Raw genomic sequence first — 15,785 nt, forward strand, 5'->3', positions numbered from 1 at the left:
TACACTTGAATGATATACATGGTTCCGTTTTATCCTTCTTTATTGAAGGTCTTTGATGATTAAAAGGATACAAACAGAAATGTGGTGGTTTTTATTTGTTGGTTTTTGTTTCGTTGGTTTTTTATTAATGTTGAAGATCATTGGATACTTCAACGAAGTGCTGAGTATTTCTCAGTGGGATTATGCTAAATCTATCCTGCTTGCATGCTCTTTCGATCGCACCAAATTAGAATATGTGTTACAGCTTAATAAGATTCAAAACATCTAGATCCTATTGTTTTTCTTTAATACCCACCCAAAACTATTGTAGTTTTGTTTCTTTTTTTTTTTTTTTTCAAATGCAGTTATACCGTAGGACAAACGGAACTTGAGTTAAATCAGTATCAGTGCTGTTATGGGGCTTTGGACATGGGAGAACTGGAGCACAGAGCTGTTTTGGGGAGAGCAGACTGAATACTGGAGATGTGGAATGGAAAGGGCATTTAATAAGCAAGAAAAATTAAGTGGGTTTAAATATTAAGTGTTGTATGACACCCTGCAACCTATGATGGGTGCTGTTGTAGGCTTCTGGGAAAAACAAAAAACAGATTTCATTTTCAGGCTATGTGGGTGTGCACATCTCCAGCTGTCTTTAAATGGAGTGTTGGTATTCAGTTTCTCTACAAGTGGTTATATCCATCTCCAAATAAGACTCACTGAGTTTTATGCAATTGCGACTGCTGAACTAGAGTTCATAGTCTGCTTTGAAACAGGTAATTTCTTGTCCTATGCAAGCTATTTATCACTTTTCCCTTGATATTTTCAATCTCCTTCCACACGTGGCATCATTTTTTTGTTCAATGAAGTCCATTTCCCACCTTATCCTTCTACTGGAGGGACTTTGAGAAGGATGTTGTATCTTTTCTTCATTCTTTTTGGCTTTATGTAGTTTTTATCAGCCATATTTCCTTTCTCTCCCTCTGTGATTTCCCAGCCGTGAGATAAATAGCCTTGTGTCTTACAAGCTAAATACAATTACTGCTATCAAAACTGGAGTCTTTCTCTCCCTGTAAATGTCTCTTGGAAGCTGATAAGCTGTTCAAGGCAAACTGCAGGCTTCTGCCTAATCCTGAGATTAAACATAACCACCCAGAAGACAGCAAGAGATAACTGGGGGGAGGGTGGGGGGTAAGTCAGGCAGGAGAAGAAGAGAGGAGGAGAAAGTGAGATCCTCTCCTGAGATATTAAGAGGACATACACAAGGCTCAAGGTTATTTGTAAAGGAATTACAGAAAACACACAAAAGCTTGTTATGATGAGGAGTTTCCTCAGATAATTCAGTGATTGTTGTAGTTGTTAAAGACAAAATTTTCCAGGGATTTTTCTGATGTAAAGCATAGAGGGGAGCTGTAGAAAACAGCTTCCAGCCGTGACTGCTGATTTTTATATACTAGTCCCGTCTTGTCCTTGAAACAGGAGGTCTCACAAGGTTGCATCCAGATTCTTTGTGTATGCTGGCTTGGGTTCATCTCACTTTCTCTGTCCTGTATGTGGGGAGACAGTAGATTTCCCAAGAGTAAAACAGGGGACTAAACCAGCTTTTCTGTGCTGTGTGTTTTACCACCCAGCGACCATATGAACGAGGGTAATTTAACCCTCCTGTTTGTGAAACAGAGTTAACACTAATTTTCTAAGAAACAGAAGTGCCTTAATTATGGAGGAAAAGTGTGTTATACCTGTAATAGTCTTTAATTATAACCAAGGCAGGATTTCTGAAGACATATAGTCTTTATGAGTCAGTCCAATGCAGCTGAAAAAAGCAGCCTTATTTCTTGATTTTCTGGTCAGTGACATTTTAATTTTCTCCCTCTGTAATTTTTTAAGATCTTGTGTTTCTAAAAGCTTGTCTGTTATTGATTGGCCTAATGGGATATGACCTCTCCCAGTTTTGCTTTATTTAGTTTATAAAGCACTAGCCAAGAAGGAGAAGATAAGTTTGGATGATCTAATAGTAGCATCACTGGAGGATTTAAGAGAAGACTACATAACCTTTCTTCAGCTGACATCTGCTCCGATATTGTAAATAAAATGCAATATTGTGATTATTAGTTCTCATTATCTCAGTAAGGCAGAGTCATTGACAAGGAAAGATCAAAAGCAGAACTAATTTGGATGTCTGAGTCATTTCAATAAGTTCTTCCTTTCTAAGTTTGTACTTAACCCTGCACAGTACCTCTACACAGCTCATGTCGTACTGCTTCAGTGATTTCCAAATGTTTGGTAGCTGAACCTTATTAGAGGATAAAACTAGTTTTCTGTGCTTTGCAGAGCCTGGCTCCTCCTCCTCCAATTTCCCTCTATCTTTTCCAGAGTGATTTTGGCATCTCCTTATTACCTTGTCTTTCACTCTCCAACTCCCCTGTTGTGGTTTATCCCCAGCTGGCAACTAAGCACCACATAGCCACTCATTCACTCTCCTCTGGTGGGATGGGAGAGGAAATGAGAAGATTTAAAGTAGAGAAAACTTGTGGGCTGAGATAAAGACAGTTTAATAAGTGAAGCAAAAGCCACACATGCAAGCAAAGCAAAACGAGGAATTCATTCACTGCTTCCCATCATCAGGCAGGTGTTCAGCCATCTGCAGGATAGCAGGGCTCCATCATGTGTAATGGTTACTTGGGAAGACAAACACCTTCACTCCAAACTTCTTCCCCTTCCTTCTTCTTCCTCCAGCTTTGCATACTGACCATGATGTCATATGACATGGAATATCCCTTTGGTCCATTGGGTTCAACTGTCCTAGCTGTTCCCCCTTCCAAATTCTTGTGCAACCCCAGCCTATTCACTGGTGTGGTGGTATGAAAAACAGAAAGATCTTGACTCTGTGTAAACATTGCTCAGCAATAACTTAAACATTCCTGTGTTATCAACATTGTTTTCAGTACAAATCCAAAACATAGCCCCATACCATCTACTATGAAGAAAATTAACTCTAGCTCAGCCAAAACCAGCACACCTCCCAAATCTGGTTTCTGCCTTCTTGTGCCCCTTGAGCAATCCCTTCCCTCCTTCAGACTCTAGGCTCTTATGATCTCCATCTCACTTCTGAAACCTTCCTTCTGAAAAGAAAGTAGCGGTAAGAAGGCTGCCTGAATCCAGTTGCCCCCATGAAGAGACACATGGATCTTTTTCTTGACTACTTGGAGTCATTAGTAAGTCCAGTTGCTTAATGTGCAAGCTCAAGGGAATTTTTTGTCCTACTGCCAGATCTCACTGTGGTCTTAATATTTTCCTATCTAAATGCCCTTGTGAGTGGATAATGAGTTAGGAACAAGAGCACTGAATTTTGATTAGCCCTGTGGGCTGAATGTGATCCCCAGGGTTCTTGTCATGCATTTGTTTGTGGGTTTTGATTTTTCATATTGTACTCATTTTGTGGGACTTAAATGAGCTCTCAGATGCTTCCTATCAGCATGAATTGGAGATGGTATGTAAAGTGCCTTTGACAGATTTACTGCATTTCATAATGAGTCTAAAACATATAAAAAGACAGGGTTAATAAAACAGCATTGGAGAAGCACATTTTGAAAGCCGTACTGTGACATATGTTGAAAGATCTGCCAAGAGGGATGATTAAAGCATGACAAGTTGATGAAATCAAGAGTTGATTGTAGCTTGTCATTGCAGAGCCATAACATCTATAATATATTTATAAAGTTGTAAAACAGATAAATATGGCTACATGATATGAACATTCAGTTTTGCTCCCCTATATCCATTGAGATATAAACGTACACGTCACCAACAAGCAAACATACTTTGGAATACATGCAAAACCACCCAAGTTACTGCATGTTAATGCATGTGCATCCATACTGGATGATGGGATAGGATCTGACACAATAAAAAAAGCTTAAATGTTGCCACTATTCTCACAGTTTAACTTCTATGTACTTTGCGTTTTGGTTTCCCACAGGATGCATGATGTTGGGGTTCATTTCCATTTTGGCCCTATCCCTAGGCAGTTGCATGCAAGTGCTGTGGGCCTCATCTGTCTTCCAAATTCTGTCTTTGAGGACAGAGGAGAGACAGAGAGAAAAAGAAAAAAAGTGCTGTATTGCGACTTCCAGTACTCATCCTTCGTGTCAAAGTTTCATTTTTCAAAACTGATCCAGGCTTTTAGGACATGCTGCATTCAGTCAGTCTGTGTGAGTTACAGTCTTACCTTCTCCAAATACCTCAAGTCCATGTGAGTTGTAGTCTATAAAGCACCAGCATTTGTGTCAGTTTGGCTTTAAGAAATGCCTGGGGTTTTTTTATGAAGGCATGTAAAGTAAATAGGCAGAACAAACAGTAAAGTATTATTTAACAGCAATAGGATTGAAAGAAGGAGTTTACCTAAGGAAGGATACACACAGAATAGCCATGCAAGTAGCCATGACTGTATGATTCCTACCTAGGATGCCACAGATAGTCCTTGAGCTGTGGGAAAGAGGAGAGAAGGAATAAGAAGCATTCTTACGTAGCAGTCTCTATTAATGCTATGTAACAGTCACATAAAAAGTTGTTCTAACATGCAAATATATGCCACAGAGGCAATACTAGTTATACGTTAGCCAACATACTTTATCTTTCCTATACCCTGGATAAAGAAAATGCTATCAGAAAGTACTAATAATTTGAAGAAAACTTCTTGTTAGTGCTGTCCAAAAGAACAGAGATATGTATTATATTGCTGCATGCTGTTAGTTGAATTAGTGTAGCATCACTCTTACATCTACCTGAATCAGACTGGATGTCAAATATGTCAAATCTACAGACAAATAGCAAATACATCAGAAGAAAATTTGCTTTAATAGTCAAAATGACACTTCTGTCTGGTGGTCCTGTATTTGGGATGGTTTCTATTCTGCCTTTTCAGAGGCTGTTTGTTCATCTAATTAGGTTCTTGAGCTTGAGAGCAGCCAAGTGTCTGATGCTTCAGAGAATTACAATAACCCACCATGTCAATAACAAAAATATGCCCCAAAAGATGTCCTTCTGAAAAAAATTGTCCTACTATTATGCTTAGTTTGTGACCTAAACATGAGGTCACACAAGCTGTATGGTTTATATCATGCGTACTGTTATTACAGTTGTATGACTCTGTTGAGAAGCAAATGCTTTCTTTTTTCCCTCATTAATTTATTCAGGGAGACATGATCATGTGGAAATACTCCCACTCCCTCTCCAGCTGGAATTTGATAGAAGTTACTGTGCTGCATTGAGACCATATTGCTCAGCTAAATTTAAACCAAGAGAAAACAAAACCTAGGTAATTTAGTGGCATCTATAATTTTTTTCTGTTACTCTGATTCTTTTTCTGTTTATGATCTTGATTCTTGCAACACAGAGTGAATGCTTGTGAAAAGTCATGTCAACCTTTGACAATGGCGTGTAGTGTAACTCATGAAGAGATGAGCTTTACGATTCCCCAGCTCTAGGCTTGCTCTGTGTCAGAATGATGACTTAAAGTATGCCAAGATATAGTATCCATAGGGCACTGACTCATTTTTCTCACCCTTCTGGTATCTAATATAGGGACCCTAGGCTGAAGTATTTCCCTAAATATTTGGATTGCATTCTTATACCTACTACAGACCTTTGAGTACCTGTCCCTGAAATACTATGGTGCAAGATAGGTGTATTGCATGCACATAGGGATCCAAGACATGGGTTTTTGTGTTGTATCTCTTTGACATCCAGGATGCTTCTTGCTGAAATCATCACCATGCTATTTTCCGTGAATAGTACTTACATACTAAGAGATATAGGTACCTCATGATAGCTTGGTCTTGCTAACAATTCCAGGCTAAAACTTACGGGTGCTCATGTGAGTGTGCTTATCCTAACTGCATGAATGCTTAAATATTATGAGCTGTTCTCATGTGTTTGTGCCCACTAGTCCATGACAGTATGAATGTCCAGGTACCAAGCATAAACAGTATCACCAAAATTTTCTGATAAATTTCTCCTTTGCTGGAGTAAGATGAATTACTATTGGTTGAGTCATCTGATGATACATAATATGTAGCTGCATAATGTAGGGCAAAGAAAGATGGAGAAATATTTCTCAGATGGGAGTCAGGCTAATAAGATTGCTGGAAAATAAGAATCCTGCTAGACAGCACAGTGCAGTGTATTCCCAGACGTTAATATAGTTATGTTTCTCTCCCGGCTTAGTTCCGTTTCAGTTTTCCTGGTCAGAATTGTTGTAATATATTCTCTTTCTTCTTTCCCTCTCTGTATCTCTCTCATACACACACACGGACACACACAGTAAGAGTGAGCAAACAAACATCTGACCTGAGGGATTAGAGGCTTTAACAGCAACTTTGTGCTTTTCTGATCTTATTGCCTGCAGAAAGAACAGTGCCAGCTGTAATCCCAGGTTGACACAGCTGACATGCATTGACAGAAGGGACTTCTGCATCCACATCAGCCTTCTCCCTGCTCACTAAAGGACCCTGGAAAGCACAAAGTTGTTGAAATCTGGTGTTGTGGACTGAAGCAGAGCGACTGTGCGGAAGGATGGTCAGAAATGAAAGGGGCCAGTCATGGAACTGGAGCCAGAAGTCCCTGAATCCCAGCCTTTGCTTTATAGATGCCATTCCCTTTGATCTTGGGCAATGCTTTTACCACTCTGTTCCAATCAGTAAAGTGAAGATAAAGTCCCAATTTGCTTATCTTTGCAGACTTAAATAGAAAATATTCTACAGTTCACTGAGTATGAAAACCTTTCTGGGTCAGTGAACTTACATCTTTGCTGTTTACTGAGTACCTTGAGCACTGTGGTGACTGAAAAGTCTGGTGTTGGACTTGTACAAATTCACATTTTGTGAAATTCACTCTGTGTAACAGTCTGTCATGTGCAGACTGAGTGGTATTTTACCTCTTCGCTACTTAGTATTTCCTTAGCAATTTCTGAAACTCAGGTCACTTCCAAGAAAGAAATTGATTTAAAAGGTCGGAGTAGGAAAAATGTATCTACAGAAACTACAAGTTCCCTTTTCCACAGATCTACCTGGCTTCTGACAAACTGTTCAGTAATGTCTTTGAGAAGGCCTATTGGGTCACTACAGAGTCTTGGAATTCACTTTCACTTTCTCTAAGCTGATGCAAACAGAATTGATTTCAAGAGGAGGCAAAGATCACTGATTTGTAGCAATTAGAGATGGGAAAGGCCTGTTTGGTCTCATTTATTCCATTCTGTAATCAACTGATATCTACCACCACTTTATCAAGTAAAAGTTTAAATAATTCAAGTATTTCTCTAAGGAGACTGTAGCACTTTCTAATATGTAATCTATTAGGAAATGCTTCTTAATGAACTACTTCTTTCATCAGTTTCTTATTTGCTTTTAATTATTTCCTGGAACTTGCCCTAGAGAACTTGCCCCTTTTCACAGGGTTTTCACCTTTCTGTTATTTGTAACTGGTTAGCTTTCCAGTCCTTATTGCTGACGTTTGACTAAATGCTGTATAGACATTACTCTCATTAATGTTACTGAGCAGCCTCCCTATACTCAGCACTGTATTCATTAGAAAGGACTGTACGTGCTTTCTCTATTTGTTATATCTCCCTGATAATACATGCACAGGGAAATGAAATCCAGAAACATCTGAAGGTTTCTGGTGAAGCAAACCCAGCTCCATCACCACCAGCACCAAGGCAGAGACTGCAAGTCCTGTGGGAACTGAGCAGAGTACCTGTTGGTACCTTTCAACAAGGAGTCTTGGTTTTGGTGTAATGCCTGATAAACATAAAGAGGAACGCTTCTGGCATGGGCAGCACAGTGCACTGAGCCCCAAGTGTTCTGGAGGAATCGGTGACCTTTCTAGCCCTACCTCCGTGCTGGCTGTGTCAGACCTAAGCTAGCTGCCTGCCTGAGTGCCTTTGTTTGCAGGGGTGTGATAAGTAGCCACTGGCTTCTCATGAAGCAGGTGTAAAGCCTCAAGTTTTCTTACCTCAGATCATGCACCATGCAAAGGCATTTGTTCTAGTTTTAGTCTCACAGTGGTCCTGAAAGCAAAATAGCTACACTCTTGTAGCTCCAGTGCATAACTCAACACATGTAAACTAGATCCAGTGTTTCTCTGCCCTGACTTTGCATAATCCACAAAACCGATAAGCAACCCCTAGATAAATCAGAGTTAATAGAATTTAAAGTGTCAGTACAAATAAAGTGCTTTTGTAATTTCATTATTGCTGCTTGTCACCACTGGGTCATATAAATCAGGTACTGACCTTTCTCAAAGGAATCAAAGAAGTTGGACTGGGGACAGTAGCAGTGAATTTTATTCTGGTCTGTGTTTCACATCTCTTCCTGCAAAATGAAATTTGTTCTTGTTTAAAATAGAAATATCAATATGTAGTTTCACTTGTTCTTTAATAGTCACTTTAGCCTTGACCGCCTGATGCGGGCCTTAATTTGAACCTGGTCAGTGAAAAAACAATAATTTATACATTACTTACAAAACATCTTAAAGATCTGGTAATGTAGACACTCACATTGTTTCATATCTTTAGAAAGGTTGAACTGTTTTCTCTATACTGCACACTAGTTCACTTTTCCAACATAAATCAAAAGATAACTAACACAGGCTGCTTTTTTCGCATGCCCATGGCCTCAGCTTCTATAGGGCTGAAATGGTTCAGTATAATCTGCTCATATGAAATAAGACCTGAATAAAATTTTTCACAAAGGATTCTTTTTTCCTTTTGCACCCTTGAAAAAGGTTGATTTAACCTTATTCCACCTTTGCTAGCCTGAGTGTACATTTTGTTTTGCTACTATTGTGCTTCTGTGTTAGATTATTGGGGCAAAGCACTAGTTTTCTCAGTCGTTCAAGACAGGATTGAAAGATTAATCTAAGGGAGGTTGACATGTTACTAATCTTGTCCTGGGGCAGAGGGAGGAATTAGATGACTTCTCAAAGTCTTCTCATTAGTGTCACAGTGGCCCATGTTAGCTGTACCTGTGGACAGACATAGAAACTCTAATCTCCCAGTTTGCCTTTGAATTTCCCAATGATTTTGGACGGAATGCTTCTTTGCTTTGAGTACCACCTGCCATGGTTTATCCCCAGCCAGCAACTAAGCACCACGCAGCTGCTCACTCATTCCCCACCAGTGGGATGGGGGAGAAAATCAGAAGCATGAGGAAACGTGCGGGTTGAGTTTAAGGAGTAAAGCAAAAGCCACACATGCAAGCAAAGCAAACCAGGTGATTCATTCACCACCCCGCATGGGCAGGCGGGCCTTCAGCCACCTCCAAGACAGCCAGGCTCCATCACACATAACATGTTCTTGGGAAGACAAATACCATTACTCTGAATATCTTCCCTCTTCCTTCTTCTTCCTCCAGCTTTATATATTCATCAATGATATCATATAATATGGAATATCCTTGATCTGTCAACTGTCCTAGCTGTTCCCCATCCTGACTTCTTGTGCACCCCCTGCCTGCTCACTGGTGGGGTGGTGTGAAAAGCTGAAAAGGCCTTGGCTCTGTCTAAGCCCTGCTCAGCAGTAACTAAAACTAAAACTAAAATTTGTGTTTCCAACACAAATCCAAAACATAGCCCCATATTGGCTACTATGAAGAAAATTACCTCACCCAAAACCAGCACAGGGCCCTGCATTTTTTAGGCTAAAAAAGAGAGTGGCAGCAAGGTAAAGCTTTTGATTGAGGCAGTAGAAACTTAGAAACAACTCCAGTTGCCTGAGTAAGTTTTGCTGTTGTAGTCTCGCTTGATAATTTTCTCTCCTATTTTTAGTACTTATTTTACCAAGACTTCATTGTTTTTTGTCATGAGGGCAGTGAGCTGAGGAGCATTGCAGTGTGAAGGTCAGCTTTTATCTCCGGTCCATGGTGAGATGAATGGAAGGAAAGGTGTGGCTCTCAGCAAACAATGTGATCAGAGGGAATTGAAGATAAGTCAAGGGCATGCAGGACTAAGGGGAAAATGAGGACAAGAAATAAAATGAGAATTCAATAGCAAAAGATGCAACTTTATTGAACAGTGAAGGCAGAGGGAAAAGCATAATATCTAAAAGCTGAAGTGAAGATAAACAATGTCAATACTTGGCTATTCTTCAGTCACAGCAAATAAAATAAATAACTCCAAATTTGAATTAATCCTACATAGCACCCCAAAACTGAAGCTTTGCAAGAATTTGTAAGGGGGCAGTTTGTGGTAGTTAAAAAGAAAGATTCTGGATCATCTGCCTTATAATTATTTTGTTTCATTGCATGGCCATCCTGTTTTGTTTCTGTACAAACCAGATCTGTGGTTTCAAGTTCAGATTTTTTTCAAGTGTTTTATAAAAACTGCTGCAAGTAGAGATTGATTTTAATGCAAACATTCCCTGTGTTATATAACATAAACCACGATGTGACCTTACAGTAATGCAACAAAATGAACAGCCATCCACAAACAGGTCTGATGCTAAAGCAACTTGTAGTGTTCCTTCCTGAGTATGGAAGAGGGAAGGATCTGGTGTTAAATATGAACTTTACTAATAGGCCTGTCTCAGTTTCCTTGATGAATACAAAATGTGAAAATGTGAACAAATTATAGTTGTACTTCATACTATTCAGAACAAAATATGCAATTAATGAAATATGAAAATGGACAATTTAGTATACTGTGAGTTTTAAAGTGCAGCTGCCTGAAAACAGAAGTGGTTAATGGGATTGATTGTGTCCCAGTCACAAAAACACTACTGAAAATTTTGTGGTTTGCAGTGTTTATGCCCTTTATTAGCTATTAGGGAAAATGGTAGCTTCTCCATGATGCATGTGAGCCTCCTTTTCCAGGACACACAGCATCAGCTCTAGAAGAGTTTTGGGGCTGAATTGAACTGAGTCAGTCTATGTCAGTAGAGGATTTAGCCCTCAAAGGTTGACTTTGCAGTCTGCACCCCTCCCATATTGATGTCAGTTAATTGTATGTAAATCTTAGGGAGACTATGGGCATCCATAAAAACTCAAAGGGACCTGGCATTAAAGTCTGCTGGGTGAACTGAGCTATCAAACACTAGCTACTTATGAGCCCTCCTGCTGGAATTCCATATACATTAAGCGAAAGAGAGGTAGGATCAGTTTAAACCATGAGCACTGATCTCGAAACATTTTCTTAAATCATTAATATCACCGTATTAGTTTTCATTTAGTAACTGCTCATTAGATAAAATGTCTCATTCTTTTTAAAGCTTAAAAGCAATGAAGAAAATGCTGCTGCTGTAGTGTCTCTTCATAAAAGAGCCTTAGGCAATAATTTAGGACAGATTAATGTTTTCTTATGGTATTCTTTTTTAGCATCTTCACAGGCTTGAGAACACATCAGGTTGGATTAATATTCCACCTGGAAGCTAATACTTTCTTTCTGCCCAGTACAATTTACTGGGCTTACTCTTTCACAATAAAGAGGCAGTAAATTATCATGATTGGTCTCTAGGCCAAGAAGCAACATTTTTCAGAGCTTCAGTTGCTCTTTAACTTTCTTTGGCTTAAGAATCCATTTTGGTTTAGAAATAAGCTTAATGCAATGAAGATTGTTTGTTTTCTTAAAGAAACCATGAGCGGAAAAGCAAAACATCTTCCAAGATTGTAGGGTTTTGGAAGAAAATTCTGCTTACCTATGAGTAAATTTAAACTGTCTCCCTTTGGACTATTGTACTGTATCAAAAGCATTTCCTGTGGGAATTGCTAATAGCGCTTAGTACAAGGAAAATCTGTTGATTTTTTTTTCCCATTTTAGTTTGATCTAAATTGAAGATTAAAAAGTGCTAAAGTGAGAAATTAATTTGATCCTTTTATCTGTACAGTCCATGAAGCAGGGATACAGAGGCCTCTAGAAAAAAAAAAAAAAAAAAGACAGAAGCCTGGCAACCATTAGGCTCTGCTTTTTGTGATTTAGGTACCATGTTTCCTTGGGGGAAAGAGGGACAAAAAAAAAAAAAATAGAAGTCTTCCACCAGATTCTTCTTCAGTGTCTGTGGTATTAGAAATATTTTGAATATTCAGCTTAAAAAATATTCAGGGATTCAGAAGATTTCAAAATGTTACTATTTGAATGCTTAAGTCATAGAAGCCTAGGTGCTTAGCAGTTTGTTGGAAAGCTGAGGTCTATGTGATACTTAGAAAATGCAGTAGGATTTCTGTTATGTGTACATATGAGTACTAAATGGAATAAAAGACTTGTTTTATCCCAGTCCTCACAGAGCCAGAGTTGGCTGTGCTTCAGAATTTTGAATGAGAAAGGAGAAAAAATAGCTGAAGGAATGAAGTTCTTCAGAAGCAGCTAAATCATGAAGCAGATCATAAGTTACGGAATCATAGAATGGTTTGGGTTGGACCTTAAAGATCACCTTGTTACAGTCCCCCTGCCATGGGCAAGGACACTTTCCAATAGACCAGGTTGCCCAAAGCCCCATCTGGCCTGGCCATGATCTGAAACTTCTCTGGGCAACCTGTTCCAGTGCCTAACCACCCTTGTAGTGAAAAATTTCTTCCTAATATCTAACCTAAATCTACCCTCTTTCCATTTAAAGCCATTAGTCCTTGTCCTGTCACTACTATATACTGGAAGGCAGCTATATGGTCTCCTTAGACCTTCTTCAGGCTAAACAACCCCAACTCTATGAGCCTGTCTTCATAGGAGAGATGCTTCAGCCCCGTGATTCTCTTCACAGCCCTCCTCTGAACTTACTCCAACAGGTCTGTGTCTTTCCCGTACTGAGGGCTCCAGAATTGGACACAGTACTCTGGGTGGGGTCTCATGAAAGTGCAGTAGAGGGGCAGAATCACCTCCCTTGACCTGCTGGTCACGTTCTGTTTGATATAGCCCAGGATATGGTTGGCTTTCTGGGCTTTAAGTGCATGTTGCCAGGTCATGCTGAGCTTCTCATCAAACAACACCTCCAAGTCCTTCTCCTCAGGGCTACTCTCAATCCATTATCTACTTAGCCTGCATTTGTGTTTGGAATTGCTCTAACCCATGTGCAGGACCTTGCACTTGGCATTTTTGAACTCCTTGAATTTTGCATGGGCCACCTCTCAAGCCCATCAAGGTTCCTCTTCCCTTCAGTGACACCACTCAGCTTGGTGTCACTGTCAAACTTGCCAAGGGTGTGCTCCATCCCACTGTCCATGTTGCCGACAAAGATATTAAACGTCACCAGTCCTAATACTGACCCCTGAGGAACGCTACTCATGACTGGTCTCCACTTGGACATGGAGCCATTGACTGCAACTCTTTGAGTGCAACCCTCCAGCCAATTTGTTATCGACCAGGTGGTCCATCTGTCAAATCCAGGTCACTCCACTGATATACGGGAACAGGAATTTGTTGTGTAGAGGAAGGAAAAAGGAAAAAGTTTCTATTAAATGAGCAGTTCCTATTGGTACTTGTATCATTTAAGCAGCTAGAATCTATGGGAGGAAAAATATTTAGTAAATCACAAGTAGCAAAATTAATCAACATAATTTTACTATAAAAAATTATATCCTGCAGACCTTTGAGATCCATGTTGCTTCTGAATGCAAAAGAACTATGGGATTAAATGTGTTTTCTACAATAAATTTAAATCGCTTTTTTTATCCTGTGTATTCTTTTCTGAAGTACGGCCTTGAATCAGAACTGGACTCAAAGAGAAAAGAGGGGGGTTCTGCATTATTTGTGTGAAGGGGTTGTCTGAACATGTGTATTGTTCAGTTCTAGAAAGGCATTGCACTGAGGTCACAAAAGGATTTTTACTGAAAATTTCTATGTATGAAAATGGACAAGAATCCACCTTAAACACATCATGGCTCAGCTGTCAAAGGTCCGATGAGCTTACTTCATGCTGAACTTACGTTACTTCGTGTTGCAAACCATGATATTTCCTTTTTGAACTTTCATATCAAACGCTGTGTTTATTTTTTTAAAGCACAACTCAAAATCAATATTAATTTAATAATTGTATGTTTTTATTGATATTTGCGGACTGTCCCAAGCACTTGACAATGGAAACCTTGTTCTTTAGCTCAAAGTTGTAACTGGGTATATCAGTGAACACATTCTCTTGCACAAGTTTTTAAAACTCATTCTTACTAATGTCTGAAATAAAATTTAAAATCAAAACAAAAAATAATAGATCAGGTACTAATGTTGCAATTTAAACCTATTGGAATTTTCTAATGTCCTTCAGTTTTTCATAGCTTTTAAATGTATGATTTTTATACGTATTTTAATCTTGCTGAATATATCTGCCTCATAATAATAATAATAAAATTAAATTAAACCTGATTTTTTTAAAAAAGAAGTCTTTAAAGATGTGATGGGGAATAGTTGTCATTTCTGGATTTCTTGAAGGTCTAGGTCTGTATTATAAGAAACCCCTTTTTATTTGTCACATCTTTGTTCATTGTCCCATTTCCTTTTCACCTTAGTCTTGTGGGTCTGTTGTTGTGAGATGCCCTACTTATAAGAAATTTCAATCCACTACATTTTTTCCTTTCTACAGTCAGCACTCCATATAGAGGAAGAAGCACTTTTTGTCAGTCACTGGCTGACTCTTGTCTTCCTCTGAACTGTGGATATTTCTTTATTCTGAAAAAGATTTCATTGCCTCCAGTAAGAGGTTGCTTATGTACGTACCAAGTGGAGCTAGTGGAGTCTTTTGCTCCGAGTGAAGTGTGTTATAGAATTTCTTCGGCCCTAGAGAAAATGTTCTTGCCCATCAACATTAAGATTTCCATGCACTGTCATCTAACCAGAAGTCTTTACTCAGAATATGCTCTATGAAGTGGGGAATAAGCTTGATTTCTACTGAAACCATATCTTTATGTATCATGTGCAATACAGAAATAGTAGCAGACTCTCTCTAAGTGTTCAAGTCTATGTTGACAGAGATATTTAGGAGTTCACAGAGAACTATAGGTCTTTAAGCCCCATTGAAACACTTCCTGAGTGCTTTAATATAGGTAAATCCTTGCAGGATTATAATTGGTGTGTCTCCATAGTGCCTCTCACCTGTTCCAGAAAGTCAGCAGTAACAAGATGATGCTGGAGAGGACAGCTGTGCTCAGCGGGTACCTCATACAGACTGGCAAGCTTCCGAGCAACAGTTATGCAGTAAGGATTATTGAGCACATGCGATTTACCAGCCATATTACTTGCAGTATGAAAGTGACTGCTGTTGACTGGGTGGAGCACCTTGGCAGCTGTTAGTCATATATATTTTTTTCCTTGATGTCTGTTTAAGTTGAAAAAAGATTCCAGCAGTAAACTAGGAGCTCACGCTAGTTTTTACAATATTATCATGAAGTTTGTAAAAGATGGACTCTTTTTATGCCTGACTGAAGAGTTTTTATAGAAATAATACATGAAGCAAAAACTAGGATGAGTCAGAAAGTGATTGTAGCCGAAGAAAAATAAGAGAATGATGGACTTGTTTACTGGCACTCCTACCACAGCCAAACTGAGCTGCTCCTTTCTACCAGAGTTTGGTCCAACCCATCTGACCTGTACAATTTTTTCAGTAGCCAGGGAATTCCGACAAAGAGTTTGTATGAATCCTGTTTCATTCTGTATTGTGCGACTGATAAGGGCCGTCCTCCAAAATGCACTTTACTGGATAATTCTATCATCCATCAACATGGAACAATAGAACTACATTTGACAGAATTTAGATCTTGGGTAACTATTTCTGCTTTCATTTAAATTAGTTTCTGGACTGCTTTTTCTTCTGGCAACAGGCCCAAGTCTTTGGTAACTGA

The 15,785-nt window shown here is 39.1% G+C and overlaps 1 protein-coding gene across 47 annotated transcripts in view; it reads left to right on the top strand.

The window, feature by feature from the left end:
• Positions 1 to 15,785, top strand: part of NRXN3 (neurexin 3) — a 1,036,700-nt gene that overhangs the window by 903,532 nt on the left and 117,383 nt on the right. The gene's annotated exons all lie outside the window — the stretch shown is intronic.

The sequence above is a fragment of the Patagioenas fasciata genome, chromosome 5 (assembly GCF_037038585.1).
Source record: "Patagioenas fasciata isolate bPatFas1 chromosome 5, bPatFas1.hap1, whole genome shotgun sequence".
NCBI classification, from domain to species: Eukaryota; Metazoa; Chordata; class Aves; order Columbiformes; family Columbidae; genus Patagioenas; species Patagioenas fasciata.